The 21878-nt window shown below is 41.4% G+C and overlaps 1 long non-coding RNA gene across 1 annotated transcript; it reads right to left on the bottom strand.

Annotated features, from left to right (window-relative positions):
- Positions 1 to 568: 568 nt before the first annotated feature.
- Positions 569 to 18270, bottom strand: LOC147655495 (uncharacterized). The gene is made up of 4 exons (XR_015287605.1): positions 18131 to 18270; positions 9514 to 9646; positions 1406 to 1490; positions 569 to 1282 (listed from the first exon to the last, which is right to left on the bottom strand). It is a non-coding gene; the product is annotated as an uncharacterized LOC147655495 (long non-coding RNA).
- Positions 18271 to 21878: the final 3608 nt, after the last annotated feature.

The following is a 21878-nucleotide window of genomic DNA, read 5'->3' on the forward strand; positions in this document are numbered from 1 at the left end:
TCTGAGCAAAGATGGTCAGGAAAGAGGATTTTTGGAACTCCTAATGTTTCTGTGTACAATGAGGAGTCTAATATAGTCTAACTCAATTTAATTAGGAGACACCTTTACACCTTGGGACAGCATGTTAAGAAGAACTGTTTATGCAAGACTAACCTAATGAATTGTACATGTGTTTAAATATCTGGATTTGTTTGGGGTTTTGCTTAAACTCTGAGGAAGTTGAATATCTGGCAGTCGTATTTTCTGTCATCCATCTCAAGCTGGGCACAACAAATACTTCACAAACAGTTTATTCATCTGGAAATGCTGATATGCTTTAAAGATTGAAAGACCAAGGGCTTGATAAGCAAGCATATTGCAGTGCATATCTTACCTCCTCAACAGTTTTTTTTATTTTTTAATATCAAACTACATTTATTAATCCCATATCTCCTAACACATCATGTGGAACTAAGTAATTAGTGCAACATCTTTCATAAGCTATGTTAATAAACCCTAGCATCTCTGTGCATGCTTTGGGAGAGATTCAATAAGCAAAAGGACTTAAACTTCCAAATGACATTTGAGAAATTCATGTCTGAGGCAATTTGTCTTCCCTCACAAAAAACCTTAAGCCTGTCTTTCATTCCTGATGTCCTAGAGAAAGAGGGAGACCTGACTTGACCTCTTTGCAGGTCTCTGTTCTGGAAGTGCAGCTGGGCCAGACTGCTCCCCTCTGGGGACAACAAAAGTATGTTTATTCCCCTGAGGTGTGTTAACCTTCTCAAACAGGGCAGGGATTGCTGCCCTTCAAAAGCCCTAGATGCTGACAAAGCCAAGGTCCATCAGGACAACAGTGTATACATTGGCAGTGTTCATGACTTCAAGACAGCATGAGGCACATCTGGCTCGCTCATACTCGAAGTACACTTTTCCCACACACCACTAACAGTCTGTACTTGTGAGGAGTAGGGTTTTGGCACGCTCTTGATCCCTCTTCTGCCTTTGTTCCTGTGACAGATTAGGATTTGAAGCATATGACAGGGGTATAAGGTACCTGAAGAGAGTTTTGTAGATCCTTTGGACTAGGCAAATACTCTGGCTGTATTTTACGTATATTTGGTATGCTCAGCCCCAGAGGTTTTCAGTTTGAGCTCTACTGTTTTAGGACGAACAAGAAAGGATTTGCTTCTTTTTTAAACTGGTTTTCTTTTTAGTAGATGCCTGTGTTCTGATCTTCAGCTGTCCAGAACTTGTTTCTGCTAGTGCAACAGACTATTCTCACAGACAGAAGCAGCCTCTCCTGTAAGGGAAGGGCAACACCCAGGCCAGATTCTGAAGGTGGGAGGCAGGGTGCCAACCCATGTGGAGGCACAGACAGACTCCAGCTGCATCCCACAGGGCACACAGCTGCAGTAGCACTCACTTGGTTATTTCCGAACCCTTGGCTCAGGTACCAGCTTTTCATCTATATGAAGGACAATGCTGACAAGTTAGTGTTTTTGTTTCAGCTGAAATAGAAGAAATTTGCTTTTATACATCTGGCACACTGCTATGTTATTGACTTAGTATGACAATAATGTTGAAAACACGCTGATGTTTTAGTTGTTGCCAGGTAGAGCTTCCTCTGAATTAAGGTATTTTCTGTTGCCCAGGCTCTGCCACAACACCAGGAGGGAGGCACAGCCGCAACAGGTGACCTGAACTGAAGAAAGGGATATTCCATACCATAGAATGTCATTCTCAATAGGTACACTGGGGAAAACTCACTGGGACCCACAGAGAGCTGCCCATGGACAGGTTGGGCATTGGTCAGTGGGTGCTGAAAAATGGTATTGCACATCACTTGTTCCTCTTGGATTTTATTCCTCTTTTTTCATCACAGTTTTAGGTTTATTTTTGTTTTGTTGCCTTTTGGTTTTGTTGTTTATTTTTTTTTATTTGATGTTTTGTTTTCTGGGTTTTTTGGGGTTGTGTTGTGATTTTTTGGAGTTTTTTGTTTGTGGTTTTGGTTTGTTGTTGGTTTTTTTTTGTTTGCTTCTATTGTTAAATTTATCTCAATGCACAAGGATCATCTTTAGTTTCTGATTCTCCTCTTCACCAGGGAGGGAGGCAGTGAGCAAGCAGCTGTGTGGTACTTGATGGACATCTGGGGTTAAACCATGACAGCAGGGTAACTTCTCCTAGCCTGGAAGCCAAACCACTCTGCAGTTAGCTGAGTGCCACTTACACTGTAACCCTAATGCAGATTTGACAGCTTTTTTACCTTGTTTACAGAAGCCTGCAATAGGAAGACAATCAAATTTCCAGCACTGTTGTTCACAGATGTCTTAAATCAAGGCCAGTAAATTAGTCTCCTCCTTGCTGTGCTTTGCACACCTTTTGCAGGCTATGGAATGCAGTGACCTCCTGTCCTGGCTCTGTGATACTTGGTTATGAGAGAAGTGGTGCAGACTTCTCTCCTGCCCTCTGAAGCTGAGCAGAGAAAGAAGAGAAAACTGTGTTTTCCTCGCTACTGTAGCCCATCCTGCTTCATGCTTGAAATTAAAGGTGGGGGAGGAGGCAGAGGGAAAACAGACCACTAACTGTGCATGTGGTCTCACCAATTTACTTTGAGCGTTAATGTGAACATATCCTTCTGTTTAAGTGCTGTACAGCTTTACTTCATTATTTGTAGCTAACTGTGATGATGGAAGATAATGATTCCGCACTGTAAATTAGATCCTATTATGTGAGTTGTTTCAGATTGTCATCTTGACATTAAGACAATGTTACATTTTTAGAAGTAGACAGGAAATCTGCTCTTTTACTTTGGAAACTGTAAGCAAAATTTCTGCTTTTTCAAAATGCACGCATTCATGAATGGCTAAACAAATCAATTTCCCCATGGACATGCATCATTTATCAAACATACTGGAGAATCTGATCCTGCAATCCCTGTCACACAACAGTCCCACAGAGGCCAGTAAGGTCATTCTCAGAGCTACAAGACCAGGCTCTGCATTTGCTAGCAAACAACAATTTTGCAGACTACACTGGATCCACTCTCCAGAAATACCCTGAGTTTCCAACAGTGACCTTTGGATAAGCCCTCACTGCTGATCTGTCCTGACAATCTGGCAATAACCTCCAATCTCAGCATTTCAGAATTGCAAGTAAAGATTGAAAAGATGATTTGTCTCTCTACAGAATAAGAGTACAGCATGTTTTTCTGAGGGATGCAGTTCATCCTAAGAAAAAGGCACACCTAGAAACAGCTAAAAAAGGGGTAGAGAAAAAAGAAAAAGAAAGGAGATAACATTGAAAGGCAATGGAAAACCGAAGAAAGAGAGCATGAGCTGCACTCAGATGCAAGAGGAGTGGTGCTGCCCCAACCATTTATTGTTGGGTACAAGCCATGGACAGGGGTGAAAGCAGGAAGGTGCATGGTTACACCCATTCCTGTGCATAAGTAGTCTGATGCCACACCAACAGCTGCTACTATCAGGAGGAGTGGTAACCAAGCAAATCTTTATGTGCATGCATGTTCTGATGTAATCCCTTGCACCTATTTATGCTGGAATACCTGCATAAATTCTGCTTGTACTACAAATCAGTGTAATTTGTTTTCTTTCCTGTTAAATCTTCAGGTGCTTCTGAAAATACTAACAAGGAGCTGCATAGTTAACAGCTATCCAAGCAACCCACATTTCACTGAATTAATATCTCCAGATGACCCAGTGCTTTGTTCTTGAGCAAAGACTGGTAGGGTAAACATTATCAGATTTATAAAGCTTCCTCCAGAGAAAAAGTCAGTCAATTCTCTATATGGGCAATGAAGACATAAGGGCTTTTGAAGAGTGCTCCAGAGTCCTTCAGGACGTCACTGCCTGTGGAGTTCATCTTCTGAAAGGCCTCAGAGGCCATGAAGGACAAGCAGCTGAATGTGAGCCAACAGCATGCCCTGGCTGCACAGGAGGTTACACAGCAATCTTGGGCTGCTGGTATCAGAAGCACAGTCAGCAGACCAAGAGAAGGGTGACTCCTTTCAGATAACCATTCTTTATATTGAGTTTGGAATACTGCACACAGATTTTGGGTCCCCCCAACACAGGAGTTCAGCAAAGGAGCGCTAGATTGGTCAGGGTTAATGCATCTGCCCTCTGAGCAGAGATTGAAGGACCAAGGCAAAGTCAACCTGAAGACAAGACAGCTCCAGAGGCATCTAAACAGGAGACCCTCAGTACCTTTGAGGTTACCCAGTAAATGGAAGCATTTTCAGCACAGCAGTGGACAGTGGGAAGACACTGGGCATAGGGACAAGTGAGAGACACAGACTGGATTCAAAGAGAGAATTTTGCACCCTGAAAAGAGCTGTGCACTGATTCAGATTGGCAAGGAAAGTGCTGCAGGATATTTCTTGTGGTTTTCAAGACCAGAAATCCCATAGTAATCTGATCTGATCACTCTGCTTGGAGCAGAAGGCTGAACCAGAGATCTGCTGAAGTCCATGCTCTCAAGAACACCTTTTTTCTTCTGTGTCCATAGAATGACCTTGAAAGGCAACAGTACTCTAGATTATCATCCTCACAGAAACTCCACCTGGACGTCATAGTCCTTCTGTTTACTCAAGGGACATTTGCTCAGGCTGGTAGCTCATCTTCCTTTGGGGTGCACAAGCAGGTCTCTAGTAAGTGGGGCAAAACCTTGAAGCTGTGAGTTGTCAATCCTGGAACAGAAGGGGCTCAGGTCCAGATCTCCTGCTTCCCAGAGAGGTGATGGACAGAAAGAGCAACGGCAACACTGACTGCTCTAGTGGTTTCTCCAGCAAAACTGAAAGACTAAGTGGAATTTAGGTCTGCATCAAAAGCAAAATTTTCCTCATCAGCTGAAGAGGATTGAATCTGTTTGGATTTGGGGGGTCATCACTGCCAGATGACACCATGAATAGGCAGACTGAAGAGCTTTCTTCAGTGCTGGAGACAATATTTCACCTAAGATGGACTTATGCCCCTCTGTAGGCAATCCATAGCTTTCAGTGGTTTGGGGTGGAGAACTTGTCAAAATTCAGTGCTTGTGGCACAGCAGAGCTCTCAGAAGAAAGAAAAATCTCATACTTATATTTAGCAAGTGAGCAATGAAGCAAAATGGCATAGCAAATGCTGACGGTAGTGGTGAGGCTGTGGGGGTGGGAAGGGGGTGTGAAAACTGGCAAGAGCTTCAGAAGAGCAAGTTTTGGTATTTCAGATTAGGTGGTAAAGGCTAGCTGCTCTGTAGCAGGTACTGAAATTCCAGTGCTGTAGAAATTTAAACATCATCTGAGCTTTCTCCCATCTCCCACCCTTCTGTCTTGTTTGAAAAATATTTACAAGGGGGTGAAAGGCAACCTTCAGATGTGTGACCATAGCTGTGTGCTGATGCTTTCTATAAATATGGGTCTGCTGAAGCACTAAACTATGTTCTGCTGCAGTATAGCATTATGGCTTCTGCTCAGCAAAAGCTGTTCCTATTCTCATTTCAGACCCCTGCTAGTGTTGGCATCTGGCTCTCAGCTACATGACTTTTTTGCCCTCCATCATCAGAGCAGAGAAAAGCAAATACTCTCAAGTCAGTCTTTGACTTGAGGAACAAAGTTTGGGTTTGTAGCTCAGACCTACGTAATTGACAACAAAACAAAAGTGATTTTAAGTCTGATGATTCCAGACTTCATTCTGGGCACTGCAAATAATTTTGTGCATAGCCATCACTCATTCTGTGGTTTTGTCTGTGTCCACTCAGTTCTCTGGAACAGAGACAATTTGCATTTTATTTCCCCTCCCCCCTTTTCACAGCTTACTCCTTCCTTTTTTTTCAATAGTCCTGCTACCTGCATGTCTGTGGTAGACCCATTTGAAACCAAATTGCCCTGGGATACAAGTTTATCTGTACAGCTCTTCAATGGTGGCAGGAGGCTTGCAAAAAACAGTAGGTTTTTTTTCTCCACAAAATCATATCTCTTTTACACCCTCTCCATACTGTGGAGTGGCAAGTCCAGTTCACGTTACAAAGAGAGAAACCTCCTAATTATAGGAAAGGGATTGCACAGAGATACGTGCTGGAGAAATCATTTTATATTGGTAGGCTCAAAACAAAATGGCTGCAATGTCTAAAAAAAGTCTGCAGTTAGAGTTATATATGGAATCAGTAGCCAGGAATTTTTTTTTTTTTTTGCTTGATTGCATCATCATCATCCTCCATTTAGAAATCAAATGAAGTCAACAAAGCATGCAAATGTAAGACTCAAAATTTCCATTTTACTCCTCCTTTTCTTCTCTTCCCTTTCACCACTACTAAGTACTCTATTTTTCCCTTGTATTTTTCCCCTTTTAAATGAAAGGGAATTTGTTTATGTGCTTATCTCAGCCTTATTTGAGCTGCAAAAGTAAAAGACCCAAAACAATATTTTTCACGCCCTTTGTTATCGAGCTTCTTCAGTTCATACACTGTAGTTTCACAAAGCCTAAACTGATCACCATGCAGATTATTCCAGACTAGATAGTACTGTGTGGACCTGGATGTGTCTACCCATGAAATAACCTCATGCCTGACCTAGAAGCAAAAATTACTGCCAAATTCTATTTTTCTAAAGGCCTTCCTGCTCTGGCATCTATGCTGACTTGCATTGGTAATTTGGGGAGCAGCCAAGAGGGAGATTGGTGTGGTTTTTTTCTTTTTAAATCTTCTTCCCAGAAGCATCTGTTTCAGACATTCCTGGAAAGAGGCTGTTGGACACAATGAACCTCTGTTCTGACCCAGTACGGGTGTTGTGCATCCTCCGAGGGCAGAAGTTTGTGTCACGTCTAAAGGGCTTGCAGCGAAACAAACGCTCATTACAAAGAGCGTTGAGATACACATTTGAATCAAAATATGACACAGGCTGTGAAAGTCAAGGAATTGGAAGACCTGGTCAGGAACTGATAAAGGTTTTGTAGACAGAAATGTGCAAGGAGCAACTAAAGCAAGAGAAAGTGGTAAAAATTGTTAATCCAAAAGTTCAGAGTTTAATCAGTGAGGCCAAGCTTACTAATTAGACTTTAGTATTCCCTCCCTCCAAGCTGTGCTGTTCTTTTAATAAAACCTGTTCTAATAAGCAACACGATTTTGAAAATTAAATACAAAGGTTATAAGTATACCTACATATTTCAGATTTGTTCATGTTATTTTAATCTAGCAGCAAGGATTTACAGGAAAAAATAGAATCTGAAAGAAGAGCTAAATCATGAAAAAAAAAACTCTAAACCAAAAGGAAAACAGCTCTACAAATTCAACCTTGAAACAAGATGCCTTTTCTTAGCTGTGAGGATAATTAGACATCGAAAGAGCTTATCTGGTAGGTGGTAGACTCAGCAGAGGCTGGAGTCTTTAAAGATTAAATATTTAAAGAGATAACTCAATCCAATGTAGGAAATAACCCCTTGAAGTCCATAATGTAAAGAAAGCCCCAAACACTAGATGACCAGAATTGTCTCTTGTGACCATAACATCTGAACATATAGATAAAGCTATATATTTCCTCCTCCAGAAACCATGCAGTGGACAGTTTCAGATGCTTTGGAGGCAGCAGAAAATAGAACCCTTCCTTTCTCCTGAGCTCTGTATCATGCTGTCAGACAGGGGCTTGCAGCCTCCATAACCCTGCAGAGACGTCTAGGCTCGCTTCAGGCACACACGCTCGGGAGCAGAAAAGGCTCACCCAATCTGTGTCACTGGGTGGACACACACCAGAACTTCCACGTGGCACCTTCCCCCAGCAAGAAAACCAGCTGGATGAAGGCTGGATTGGGCACTGTAGCCTCTAACTGAAGAGCATGATGGTTTGGGGCTTTTTTTAAGCAGACACACTCACTCCAGCATAATTCTACTTCTCATACAAGCTGCATATGCCATTTCACCAACTTTCCTGCCATTTTGGGAACATTGTGAGCATTGTGAACAGTCACACTTGCTCTCTGCCTGCAAGCTTCTTTTCCAGGGACCAAACTATACTGGGCTAATGAAAGTACCACAAGTTAGGTCATCTGAGGGAAACTGGACAGCTTAAAGCTCAGAAGCAGTCAGCCAAGCCAACAGAGAGGTTTTTGTAATTTAAGACCTGAAAAGCCTTTTTAAGCTGCAGGTTTGCTTTTCACTATAGCTTTCCTACAAATCATGAGCAGAGCAGCAGCAGCAGGAAAGCACAGTGCTATTCTTATGAATCACTCCCCTGTTCTGCTGCATCTCTATTCATGCTTAACATGTGACATTAAGACCTTTTCAGAGTGTCTAGAATCACAGAGAAAATGACAATAATACCTCATCAAACAGTCTCCCAAGTATATAAATAACATTTCATACAAGTCTTCCCATAGCATACATTTACATAACTTTAAAACAGAAAAGCCCACAAAAACTTACCTGCCTCACACTCTTCTTCAAAACGTTAAAAAAAAAAAAAATCTATTCAAGACTCTTGGGAAAATGAGTGAGTACGTAGCAGACTAACATGCTGTGAAGCAACTGTTCTCCTGGAGCTACTGGGGACCTAAAGATATTTTTATCCTTTAGAGCTGTGGATTTTTTCTTGCTGCTTTGGAGAAGGGCCACTGTCAAGTCCAGGTTTTGCTCTCCTAACAGATGTAGGCAGCAGTCAGCTTAAGACTCCACTTTCTTTTCCAGCTGTATCCCTCAGCACATCCCCAAGCAAAGGCAAAGATTGGGAAAGCTCATGGAGCTATCAAGGGACACAAGTGACACACATTTCATTTCATCAAGGGCTGACTAAGCGTAGGGAAACACTTAAGTCAATGATAACAAAAAGCTGGTTATAAACCAGATATAAAACAGAAGCTGATTATCTTGAACTAACAAATGTTAGAGGGTACTTCTAATTTAAGAATCTTTGACACTGGAACATCTTATTGCCTCAGTGTCCAGGTTTATGTCTGCCTCCATTTCTGCAGCTCCTCTAGGCCCTCCTGCTGCTGGAGCACTGGCCTGCCTTTCCACAGCAAAGATGAAGTCCAGTGCAAGCCAGCTTATGGCACTATTCCAGCCTCAGCAGCCTCTTGGGACATTGTCCTTGGCAAGAACCCCACAAAAGAGCCCCCTGACAAGAACAACTAAATATATGGGGTGGGGAAGAAGTTTGTCATGCTGGGTAGACTCCCTCTTTGGGAAGCTGATGCCCTCTTATTCAAAATTTAAGAAGACCAGGTGATGGTAAACCTGATCTCCTACCCTTCAAGGATTGACAAGTCTTCATAGCATGACTATAACATGATTTTGCCCAAGATTTTTTTGAACATCCAATTATTAAACTCAGTAATTATTAAACTCAATACCATAACCTTTAGAAAAAAATCACAGATTTTTCAGTACTGTTGCCAACTTGACCCCAAGTCCACATACTTACACCCCAGCCCCACCAAAGCAAAATCACATTTGTCATTCTTTCAATAGCAACAAGCATCATGGCTGTCCACAAAATAAAAATTTTCTCCAAATTCTTAAGGGAAGAGATGGGAAAAAAAAAGTCACCTGGTAGATATTACTGATGTGCTCTGCTGCACAGGTAAGTCATATTTTGCTGTCACACACAGCAAGAGCAGGGAACTCCAACAGATTAGGGTCCACCAGTTCATATGGTGCCTATCTCCATCTCTTCATATCCCTTGGAAAGGAAAATAGGGGAAAGTTTTAGTCACTTCTATCCTCCAGCTTAAATTTCAGTTTTTTGGTAAGTGATAACCAGGAGAGAGTTGCGAATCAGTTTTTACCAAGAATACATGCACTAAGAATAGAGTCACCAGCAATTTGGATACATCTTCCTTCTAACATCCCCCAGCAGCTAGAAGTTGCTTCTAGCTGCTGGAAACTACATTTCTGTAGTTTCCCCAAGAAATATATTCAGACATTTTACAACTCTCAGCATTAATTTGTCACTGAAAAAACATGGGATATCAAAAAATTCTTGCCTGACTTTCATTTTTATGAAATATAGTTTCCCACCTTCCTAAACCAGGAGGGATTTCTGTTTAATGATTATGGTTATTGAAAACTCTGTGCAAGTCAAGCTAAAAAGTTCTTTGGCTTCCAATTTAGCTATTTCCTCAGCTGCTTTTTATGACCTCTGAAACTGGCTCAGAATCTAGATAAAGTTTCGGTTTAATCTATTTTACTGCTGTAACCAGGATTATGATGTTAGTGTCTCATCAGAGGATGGTTTCATTTGGTGCATCTTTCTTCCGTCCTCAAAGGGCTCCTACTGAGAATTGTCCCACTTGCTGTCTATGGAATGGGTCCTTTCATTATTCCTTTAGTGATTTTTGAATGGCCACAGCCTGGCTCCCCGAATGGTCTTGACCTGGTCAGGAGTTTTGATTCTTCTTTTTGTCCCCTCCCTGCAGTCACTGAGGTTTTGGGACCCCTGTGCAGTTTTCTCTGAGTAACCCCCAGAAAAACTCTGCAGCTTATTACAAACTTGGTAAATGGAAAGTATTAGGACAAAGATTAGAACAGATATAGAATTTCAAACCCTGTTGTTGACCTCAAAATTTAGAAACTGCCCTTGTCAAGCCATCAGTGTCACTGCCAATAGCTGTGACAGACATCTGTCCCTGACACTTTGGAAGGAAAAGCAGAGAGAGGAAACACTCTTATCATACAAGTGCTTATTTGTTGCTTACTCCTCTGTGGCTGACCAGCTGACCTTCCATATCCCAGTCAGATGTGCCTGCTAACATTTGCAGTTTACTGAATATTTATTTATCTGTTAAAGGAAGACGCTGAACATCCTGAAAACACAGCCACTGGAATTTTCACCCCTAACTATGCTGTCTCTTCCAGATACTTATCTCTGTTGGAAGAAGGCTTCTGCTTTGCAAGTTTGTGAGAATTTCTGACAGCCTTTCCTGAGCAAGAATTAAAGCAAATGGACTGGAGACCTCTTGTATAAGTAATTTAAGCCAGAACATAGGAAAGAAAATTAAGAGTTGCAATACAAGTTTTTCTGTAGTAATTCCAATTAGCAAGATTAAAGAAAATAAACCAAACTCACAGTCAGCTATTTCCCACTAGACTAAATCACAGTAACTCACTCCTAGTAGTTGTGTTACACACCCAGGTAAGCTGTGTCTAGAAAAATCTGCTTTCTTAACACACCTCCAGATTCAAGAGTTTGAGCCAAAAGCAGGTACAGATGTGGCCAAGATATTTTTTAATCAAAAATCCAAGTTGTCTGCTGATACATATTCTCATTTAGCACATGAAGCCACTTGACACCTCTTGCAAACACATTTAAGTTTGTTACATCTTATAATTAGCACTAGCTGATGAAGAATCTGAAAAAAAGCTTTTTCTAGAAATGTTATATCTTACTTCAAATTCAGATCCCACAATCCATGGTCTACTTATTGGCTTCTACAAACAAAACAGAGTAATGAAAGCCTAGGCTAATAGCATTTGATATTTACTCAAATACCAAATTCTTACACTGCTTTCTAAAATGCATCTACTGAACAGCCCAGGCCATTGCATGTCTAAGTATTGGACAGACTTGATTTATCAGACAAATAGCCAATAGTTTCAGACATTCAGCAGGTCTGGGCCCAGAGCCTAATATTATTCTTTTAGCTTTTGCCAAAGGAGCCATATTTTCTCTACAAAAATATTTTTCCAGTAAACCACTAACAAGACACAGCCAACACAGCCATCTAGGGACCCAACACAACCAGCTGGGGTTGATAATAGTATATTATTTGCTTGAAAATTTCACAAAGTCTCCAGGTCCAATGTGAAGATGTCCAACTGCATTTGCAGTCAGGGGAGCTAGTTAATCCTCAGTAAAAGTCCAGCTGGAACAACCTGAAAGGCCTGTGCAATGATAATCAAAGTCCATTTCTGACTGGATCTTCATATGCATTGTTTCCTTTGACAAGATCTAAATAACTGCCTGCTGTTGGATTTACAACACCAATTCCTTTGCCCTGCTCTGGGTTTGCAGCCACTAATCCCTGTACAGCTCCCTCCATACTCCCTGCCTCATCTTCTTAATCTAAGATGGGAAAGGTCCATCACCAATCTATTCCCTCTTGAAGTTACTTAACCATTCTTCTGGAAAAAAACTTCAAGCCTCAGTTTTCACCCTTTCCTCCTTTCTGGCCCTCTACTAAGCCCTGATTCTTTCTTTCTACTCTCTGCTATTTTCTACTCTCTACTGCACTTCAGCTCTGCTCACACCCCCTCTGCAACCTACTGGATTTGAGCAGCTTCTTCCCAGCTGAGCATTACCTAAATATAGTGGGGCTGGGGAGAAATTAAAACAGAACAAAACAACACAAGCCAATCTCTGCTCAGTAGACACCATCAGTCTCGGGTGCATTAGCAAGGAAAACAAATGCTTTCAAATAGGGAAAAAAAATCCCAATGACATATCAGTAAAACTGATACATCAGATGCATCAATGGCATTTTTATAACAGTAGACAGTACCCTGGAGGGCAATCACATAAAAATAAATACAATTTTTAAAATCATATGGGTTATATATCACTATTTGGAGTGAGAGCAGCCATCTAAGATGAAAGTCAACACAGAACAACTTAAGCTTTTTAAGCTCCTCTTTCATGTATATTTGAGCTGCATATAGCCAGGGACACACATCTTAGAAAAACATTCTTCCAACACAGTGAGATTACTGCTGCCTGGAAATTTTTTCAATCCCATTTCACTTATAGCTTCTGACAATGTTAGTGACAGCCATGTCACAAAGCCTTAGGAAAAATTGTGAGAATTAATTATGTGCTATTTGTTTAACTTCTCTTGTCATCCATCTCCGCTCCTTCTATTTGAAAATTCACTCGCTCACCTAAATCATCTTCCCCTCACTCACACTGTGTGTTAGCCAGTCCCACATTTGCATTAAGCACTTATCTCCTTTTTTTCAGGAAAGGAACAAATCTGAAAAAATGGAAAACCCTTAAAGTGTTTATGCTCCATTAAAACTTAATTCTGCTTTTAATCCCAGACCTATCTATTGATAGATTAATTCGTATTAAATGGAACTTGAGTCTCCATAGTACCTTTTTCTCTAATGAGAAAGCTGGCACAGAAAGAGGAAGCTACTCATTGTGAGCAAGAATATTGCTTTCTGGTCCCACTATTTAATTCTACCTTATTATGGGTGTTCAAAACCGTACTTCATTCTCTAGCTCCCACTTCAACTTTCATTAACTACATAGTCACAGTTCATGGAACAGAATTGGAACAATTACTAAGAGGGACACAGTTATTTAGGAAAGGGGAAGCTGTTGAGAATCTTCCCTGGCTGTTAAAACATAGCTCTTTGGCTCAAATATTCCTTTTACCATGCCAGGCTATTTCTAGACCCCACATACAGGTCCAACATTTACCTTAAGACAAGCTGTAATTCTGGCATGCTTGGCAATATCTGTTAGTGTAACTTGCTATTGATATGATTCCTCAAAATAAGCCCCAAGCAGAACATCATTGAAATGCCAATACAACAGGTGCTTCTAATTTAGAAAAAACAAAACACATAGACATGTACAAGCACAGTTCAGCCCATTCTGTTTCTATTTCTTAGTAACATTTAATAACTTTATGCACCAAGTTGTCTTTCTAAACATTTCCATTCCTTGTCTGAAGACATGGCATGACTGTGCAGAAAGTCTCCTCCTCTAAACCCCTGCAATGCCAAATCCTTCCCTTTGCACTTGGGAGGGGTCATGGAGAAGAGTCACCACAGAATGAATCTTTGCCCTGCCATATCACAGCTCTGCTCAAAACAATCCCACACTAGACAACTTTCTGGGCTCGGCTCTGCAATGCTTGCTCTGGGGTCACTGCAGTCTCTGGAGCAGGCAGCAACACCACCAGCTGCCAGGGGCCATGCAAGCACTTTCCTGGAACACAGTTTGCTTCCATCCACACATAAAAGAAATAATTTCCCTTGTTAACAGCATCATGCTGACAATGGAGACAGCATCTTGCCTGCCAGTCAGGCAGCTGCTCCTGCAGAGCTGTGCATCAGCAGAGCCTGCCTCTCCCCACTGCCCACAGCACACTGGACAGTGCTGCCTGTCTCCCACAAAGATCCCTTGGCTTTCTGCACCCCTCAGGGCAGGATGGAGGATTGTGTGTTAACTGTGGTATCTTTGTCACCTCTACACTTTCACCAGCCCTCTGGTAGATGCCAGACCATATTTCCTTCTGCTGCAGGATTACCTAGAGGAGTATGCAACAGGGCAGACCAGGCTGTGTATTCTGCTGAGGACAAAAGCCATGTGGGATGACCAGGACTTGATTGCCACACAGATTTTCTTAGGCTTTTCCAGGAAAAGTATGAGGTATTTCCACAGAACAGCTCAGTCTAGCAGAGGCTGATTAAGCCAGCAGCCCTTGCTATTGTGTGAGCTTCTGCTAAACCACCCCATAACACCAAATTTAGTGGGCAGGATTTAACTGTGCTTTGCTGCCCACCAGATGTGTGTGAAAAATAAGCACTCCAGCTCCCCAAGAGAGTAAACTCTACTGGCAGTCTGGAGCTTTTAAGGCTTCTCTGAAATATTTAGCAAAGCGTTCACCTGAACACAGAAACACAAAGTGCTGCTTTCCCTCTGGATAGGAGGTCACAAAAGCAAGGGGAAAGGTAAGTGGAAATAAAAAGAAAACCAAAGATTAAATGTGGGTTTAACTGCTCATATTCTACCTTGCAAGTTTACAGCTGTCCTGGTCAGCTGCAAGTAGAAGCAGCAGGGTACCTGGATGCAGAAAAGAGCCTGTGGGCACAGACAGTGATCCCTTGGAAGCTAACAGCAGGAACTAATAGGATAACACATGAACAAACCCAACTAAGTCCATAAACAGATATTTAGGTGTGCCTGGAAGGGCATAAGACTCAGGCCCGCAATCTTCACCACTGCAGCACTTAGATCACATAGGCTCGTTGACTACTGTGGCAACATCCTCAAAACAGTTTGCTTTTCCACACTAGTAAAGAATGGTGATTGAGCCAGTAATTATTTATTGCCTTATGCCAACCTTCAGGAGAGAGGAAAAGGTATGTTCAGCAGTATGGTAATGCACAGAAGGAAAACCATCTGCACTGCCAAAGGCCATGGAGCAACCTGTAAATCCCAAGTTACAAGTAACAAATAAAGCATAGAAGCATCTGAAGTGACTCAGAAACCCATTAAAAATAAAGGAGTCCCACAGTACTATCCAATAGAAGAAATTAATTATCTGGTTTGGGTAATTTAAGTAATAATTATGTTTTTGAACAAAGTCTGCAAAGTGATAAGTGGAAAACATAAATCACAACTGACTGATCTTGTTTGGCAGCACCAGGAAACTTCCCTCTTGGACATGGAAGAGGGGGAAAGCCTCCCTCTCTAATAAAGATAAACTGGAAATCTTAATCATAGTCAGGTCAAAACGCTATTTAACTGTTTTGAAAACAGCATTTTACAAGCTTTCGGTAAACACATTTGCTTTTGAATTCATCTATCTTTATAAAATGTCTCCTCCCCTCTAATCTCCCTAGGTGAAACTTCCTTCCACTCCACTTCTGCAAACACTTGCAGACAGGTTACACCAAGCAGCTTTAATTATCTGTCAGCAGCTATTAGCAGCAACCATCAGGACAAGGAAGATGAGAAATGGGAATATTTACCAAGCTGCAGCCAGCAGTGCAGGGTAGGCAACCATGGCCAGTTTGTAGCCCAAATCCTACACTTTTCATCTCTCACCTCATTAGACTGTTGGAAAACTCTTGGACAAGCAACTTGGCACTTCCTTGTGTTTGCTGACAGCACATCTGTACTCTGACCTATATGGTATTAACTTTTCCTTATCAAAACAGGTGTACTTTGTCATTTACATCCCTGGTGAGAAAGGAGGAGAAAAAAGGTAGTGTTCCTACTCAAAAGAGATAATTCTGTGAATTATATCAGGTACTGTTCAACAGCTTGAACACTAATCCAAAAAGATGTACAGAGAGGTGAGGGGCTGCAACTGCATATGGCAAAGCTGAAGGGATTTCAGTGTGACACATACTTTGCTTTTGGTTACCTCAGTTATTGAGCCATCTATCTAAACACAAACTGAACAATCCACAGACAAATCCCCAGTGTGAAATTTAAAGGCAGCTGGTGTAAATAATGCATAAGAATAACGGTGGAGCTTCTGGCCAGTACAGGGCAATTCATGTTACACATCCTTACACTCCACTCTCAACCTGATGTACAGAAACCAATTGCAGTTTCTGAGCTGAAATATTTGTGACACTTCACTGCCACCAAGAGCTTCAAAGGACATACTGTGCTATTTCCTTTTTGAAATAGACTTTTTTCCCAGATTCAGGGAAGAAGACAGTGACAGACAATTAAGAGATAATGCTATTTTGGTGGGAGTAATTTTTTTTCTTTGCCACTGTAAATGTTCCCTCTCCCAGCCTGTTAAACATTGCTTTACACAGGTAAGAAAACGTTCCACTTCTAGGATTTCCTCTGCTTCTGTTAAAAGTGACTCTTAATTCCAGTGCAGAGATTGTTATGATTAAAGTGGATTAGCACTTCCAGAAGGAGGCATCAAGAACACATTATTTGTACAAGAGCAGAATACCATTAGCAGGGATCAACTGTAGCAATATAAGTCAGAAGACTTATAGGAAGGTTTGTACAGAAATATATCAAGATGTTTGGTAGGAAATCCTGCCCAAAATCAATAGGTACTTTATGAAAAGGATGCATTCACCTCCACAATTTTAAGTATAAAGAACTCTCATTCTAATTACATATCCAACACATCTTGCAAGACACCTGCCACCATAGCAGGATGCAGCAGCAAAAGGGTGCACTCTTACTTTCCTACCCATTGCTCAGGTATGTCTTTTCTCCTCACTCACCCACATGAGATGAGAGCCCACACATTGCCCCAGTGGTCTGGCTCACCACTCTGCTGCTGGTATTACTGCCAAGTCATTACATAAATTACTAGAAAGGCAAACATGTGACAAAGCACTACAGTACCCCAAGAACCAAACTCTTCACAACAGCTGATCTAGAGTTTTACTTTCCAAAGAGCAAGCATCCTGTATTTGTTAAGGCAGAGTGAGGAAAAACTTGGAGAAAACATCAGTTGTCAGATTCAATGCTATCTGGGTTCTTTTCAGCATATAACAAAACCAAAACCGCAATGTGATTCTTTTGTTTCTTCCCAATCCTCTATTTAAATACGGGATCTTGCATATATCAATAGGGGTTTCATTGAAAAGTATCTTGCTCTTCACAATTTTTTCTATAATTGCAAGTAACACAGAAACAAAAATTCTGCTTTCTGTAACATCACTGTTTCCTGTGATGCTTTCCACCACAATTTGGAAACCTCATGGTACAGGACAATAAGTCACTAAGCTGTATACCCTAGTTATGCATTTCCAGAATAAGTAGAAATCATTTAAATGACAATTTCCCCTTCTAGGATTTTTTTTTTTTTTAATTTGATTACTGCATAACAACTCCATCTGAGAATTTCCTCCTTGCTTAAGCTGATAGCATAATGTCTGCTGTCTACAGTCTGGAATAATTCAGACAAATTCATAGTTCTGATATTTTACAAGCACAACAAGAGGAAACAATTTCGAATGTTTCTTAATTAACCACACATTGAGTAATCATTAGTTGTGCAAGTGATAACAGTAATAAGTCATCAAGTATGTGAAACAACATTTTCACTTCTTTTGCATGTTAGAACAATGCCTGAGGGCTTCTAATAGAAATTCACTGTTCCAGCAACTCACAAAGAATTTATCCTTGAGAGGCTTTAGGATTCAAATGCATGAGAACAGCAGAGATAGGTAAAAAAGAAAATAGGATAGAAGCAAAACAAAACAAGAGTTATGACACACAAGTATCAGGTTTTTTTTAACTTTTGCTTCATGACTCACTTAGAAAAGGAGCATTTCAAGAAGATATAAAGCCTAACAAAAGGTAAGAAAATAAGGGAAGTAACTAGGAGAAGGGAGGAGTCAGCCCAGGGCACAGGAAGAGAGAAGCTCCTTTCAAAAAGACAACCAACCCTACAAAGAGCCCGCCAAACCACAAGTGTTCTGAGCACACTACTGGCAGCCACAGTACCTCTTCACTGATCATAGTTTTTCCCCTGGATTGCTTCTAAACTTTAAGAACCAATTCAGTTAAGATAGACAATGACTACCAAGCCACCCAACAGAGGGGCATCCTGCTCTCTTGTAGCTGTGGGTGGCAGAGAGGTGAGTAATCCCAGCTGGAGCCTGTTGCCTGAAGTAGGTCTGCACACCTGCTTGTCTTTCTTCACAGGTGGGTATAGAGCTATTGTGCTTATTAAAGAAAACATTCTGGATGATTCAGTATAGACTTATTATAGAAATGTTGCAGCAATGAAATCAAGTGTTTAGACTATGCTTAATTAATACAAGCCCATTGAGCACATTTGTGCTCTTTATCTTTTCCTTCTTTGCTTTCCTGGGTGATAAAGTGAAGGAGTGTATCAGGGATTACCAGATGGTGCACAAAGGGTGAACAGGCGTAGGCATGCATGTGCACTGAGAAATGGGCAGCACAGTAAGTGCAGTAATCTAAACTGTGATGCTAAAAACACTGTGGGGAAAACAAGTGCGAGCCTTGAGCTCTGAAATGTGCTTGTCTTACTTTCCAGAGAGGAGTAGAAAGCAATTTGCTGAGATTTGCTGTTCTAATAAAAAGGAGGTTGCACTTCAAGTCTCTGGCTGCAGCATGCCCAGATGTTTAGCTTATGGGTTAGGAGCAGTTAAAACCTTTCAGAGCGAGTACCACCAAGCTGTAAAGTAGCATGATGTCTTCAGGTTGCCTGAGTAGCCAGGGGCTGCACTCCTGTGCTGTGTCTGCACCTGTATTTAACTGGTACCCCAGAGATATCTCTGCATTCTGCTTTAGGACCTCAGGTGGCCTCTCACAAAGCAGCATCTGTGATGGAAAGCAGATTGGGCAACACTGCACTGGGGCTGCAACTGAAAAAGCAACAGTGAAAGCATGACAGGAAGAAATCAGAATAGAGCTGAGAAAAAGAAGCACATGAAATGGCAGCAGTGACAGCTCAGGCAGGCCTATGTGTTTGGTAGGCAGGTGCAATGTGCATTATATCAGAGGGAAATGAGGCTTCATGTGGCCATCACTCTAACAAGAAAACTCTAATTGTCACATAAGCCACTCATATTTTATTCAGGCTGAAATTACAGCCTCAGAGTGTGGTTACTTTCTGATAATTGGGCTGTGTCTTCAGCCACTTTAAATCTGCATGACTCCACAAATGCCAGAAATAGTTGTGCTGATTTAAACCAGCTAAGTACCTGTCCCTGAACACAGACCAAAGAGGCATCCTGTGCCTGCTGGATTTATGGACATGCTGTGCTAGCATGGATGAGCTCCTCCTTACAAGTCACCCCTTTGTGTTGTCCTGATGCTTTGAGCCTGGGCCCAGCTGGGCCATGCTTGTGCTGTAGAGTGTGCTGAGCTCAGGCCAGAGCGCCCTGCTTGTGCATGTGTCGTGCAGGGAGGCAGGCACAGTGCATCCTGATGCCCCATTGGGATTCATCTGAGGTACATCCTCAGTCTTGGGGCTCCCTGCTCCCTTCTGTGACCCTGCTCTTGCCAGGCTGAGGAGCATCCCTGTCCAGCCCAGGATACCAATGCTACAGTGGGAGCCAAGGAGACCATAGGGCTGTTGTGCAGCACTCCACAGTATGCACATCTAGGTCTGGTCATAAGCAAATAAAAGAGAAGCATCAGAGGTTGAATAAAAAGTTGCAGTTTACCTGGCTATTTTCATCTCAGGGTCTTCTGCATAAAGCCTGCTTGGTGCTGGGTTCCCTACAATGCCTATTTAATAAAAAAAAAAAAAAAAAAGAAAAAAAAAGTGTGGCTTCTGTTCTAACCCAAAACCTAGCCTTTTTCTCTTGGCAGAAGGAGGTTGAAAAGTGCACCTTGCTTTTGAAATCTGTCTCTGAACATTTCCTTTAGCTGCAACCACAGATCACATCTCATGAACAACCACATTTTTCAATTTAATTTGTCTTTGTTGGTTCTAATTATTTATAGAAACACCCTTTTCCTGTGATCCATAATCTTCTCCAACTTCAGTAGGTTTCTTGTTGTGAAAAATTATTCACTCTGGGCTGACTGTATGGTGCTAGCTGCATAGTGGTACATTGTAGGGCAATTTTTTATTCAGAAAAGTAAGTCTGGAAGTGATTCTTGGGTAACAGTTCCCCTGAAGAGCTCAGCCAGTAGGCTAATCTAGTCTCCAAATGTTCAGGATCCGCCTGAAATTAACTGGAAGTGATTGCAGAAGTGTGAGCAAACATCCTCAGCATTTTCTCTCAAATATTTATTGCATCTATTTTCTCCTCATTGACAAAATATGCAACTTCTGCTTCAGGGCATTTACACACATGAAAGATTAGATCTTTGAATTTACAGAGTTAATTCTAGTGGCTGGAAGGACCCACACAAGCTTATGTTTGCAGTCAAAATAAGAACTGGAAAGCTTAAATGCTTGTCTGAATGCCTATCAAATCTTTCTGATCCTTGAAACCAAACATAGACCAGGTTGCCTGTGGGACTGCAGCTACAGTCCTTTAAAGGCAGGGGGTAAATGCAAAGGAAAAGTCCTTGGGAAGGAAATTTACCCCAGTTTTGGTGAGCTTAATGAGCCTCATTCAAGTCAAGTTTACTGCAGAACCACAGCATTGTGCATACAGTCAGAAAGTCCTTTCAGATTTTCCATAGTATATTCTTTTATAGTATAGCTTAATAGTCCTCTTCAAGGTAATAGCTTGGAACCAGGGTTTTTTTTGCTTTTGAAGGTAGATTTTTACCTTGGAGTTGAGAAAGAGGTATATTTTTTTCACCATAGAGAAAGATCCCACCCATACATTTCAAGGGATGGAATTGTTTGTTACAAGAAATCACTTGGACAATCCCTATTAACATATTAATTATGATTCAACAAGTTTTCCATGGCAGCCTAACATCAGTGCTAATTTCTCTGGGTAAGTTTTGTTGCGAACTACTGCGTCATGGCAAATGGAAAACAGATCATTGCTGGAAGGGCTTGCTTTGTCAGATGTCATCCTAATTGGTGACAAATGCAGCCTCGTGGGGAGCGTTAGATGTGCTGGGCCAGGAGCTGGGGAAGGTTTCTCCCAGTTGGATTGAGCTGGGTTATGTGGCCCCAGTGCCCTGCAAACTGCACAAAGGAGCATCACAAGGCGGTTGTGTTCCTGTCCATAACTGGACTCATTAGTGTCTCATGGTGAGTTGGCCTCCTGTTTACCTGCAGTAGCAGAGTAATGAATTTGTGTCATCTCTGGTTTCTCCCCTCCATGTCACAGCTGCTCAGTGTAGGTACTTTTTCCCTGGCAATTAGAGAACCTAACACAGGAACCAGAGTCAGATGGAAGACACTGTGTGTTAATTAGGGTTTTTTTCAACTAATTGACCCAGTCATGAAAAAGGAATATATGAGATTTGGTGTTGCTTTTGCTATTTTCACCACTCACATACCTGAAGCAATTTTACATCGAATTGACTTAAAATCTACCCCAGATATGCAAAAGTTCAATAATGAAAGGTTTTGCTCTGGGGAGTTTTGATGTGGGAAAAAAGGAGCCACTTACCAACTATATCTAAAATACTTGAAAAATTCTACAGCAAAACAGTATTAGCACTGTTTTCTAGAGCAGAAGATTATGAAAATATACAGTGAAACAATGAATCAAATTAAATATTCTAGTATTTTTACCCCAGTAGTTAAAGGATTTGTACTGTGCTTCATTTCCCTAATATAATCTCTTAGATGAGCCTTTGG

This window comes from Cyanistes caeruleus, chromosome 1 (genome assembly GCF_971803275.1).
Source record: "Cyanistes caeruleus chromosome 1, bCyaCae1.hap1.1, whole genome shotgun sequence".
In the NCBI taxonomy this organism is placed as follows: domain Eukaryota; kingdom Metazoa; phylum Chordata; class Aves; order Passeriformes; family Paridae; genus Cyanistes; species Cyanistes caeruleus.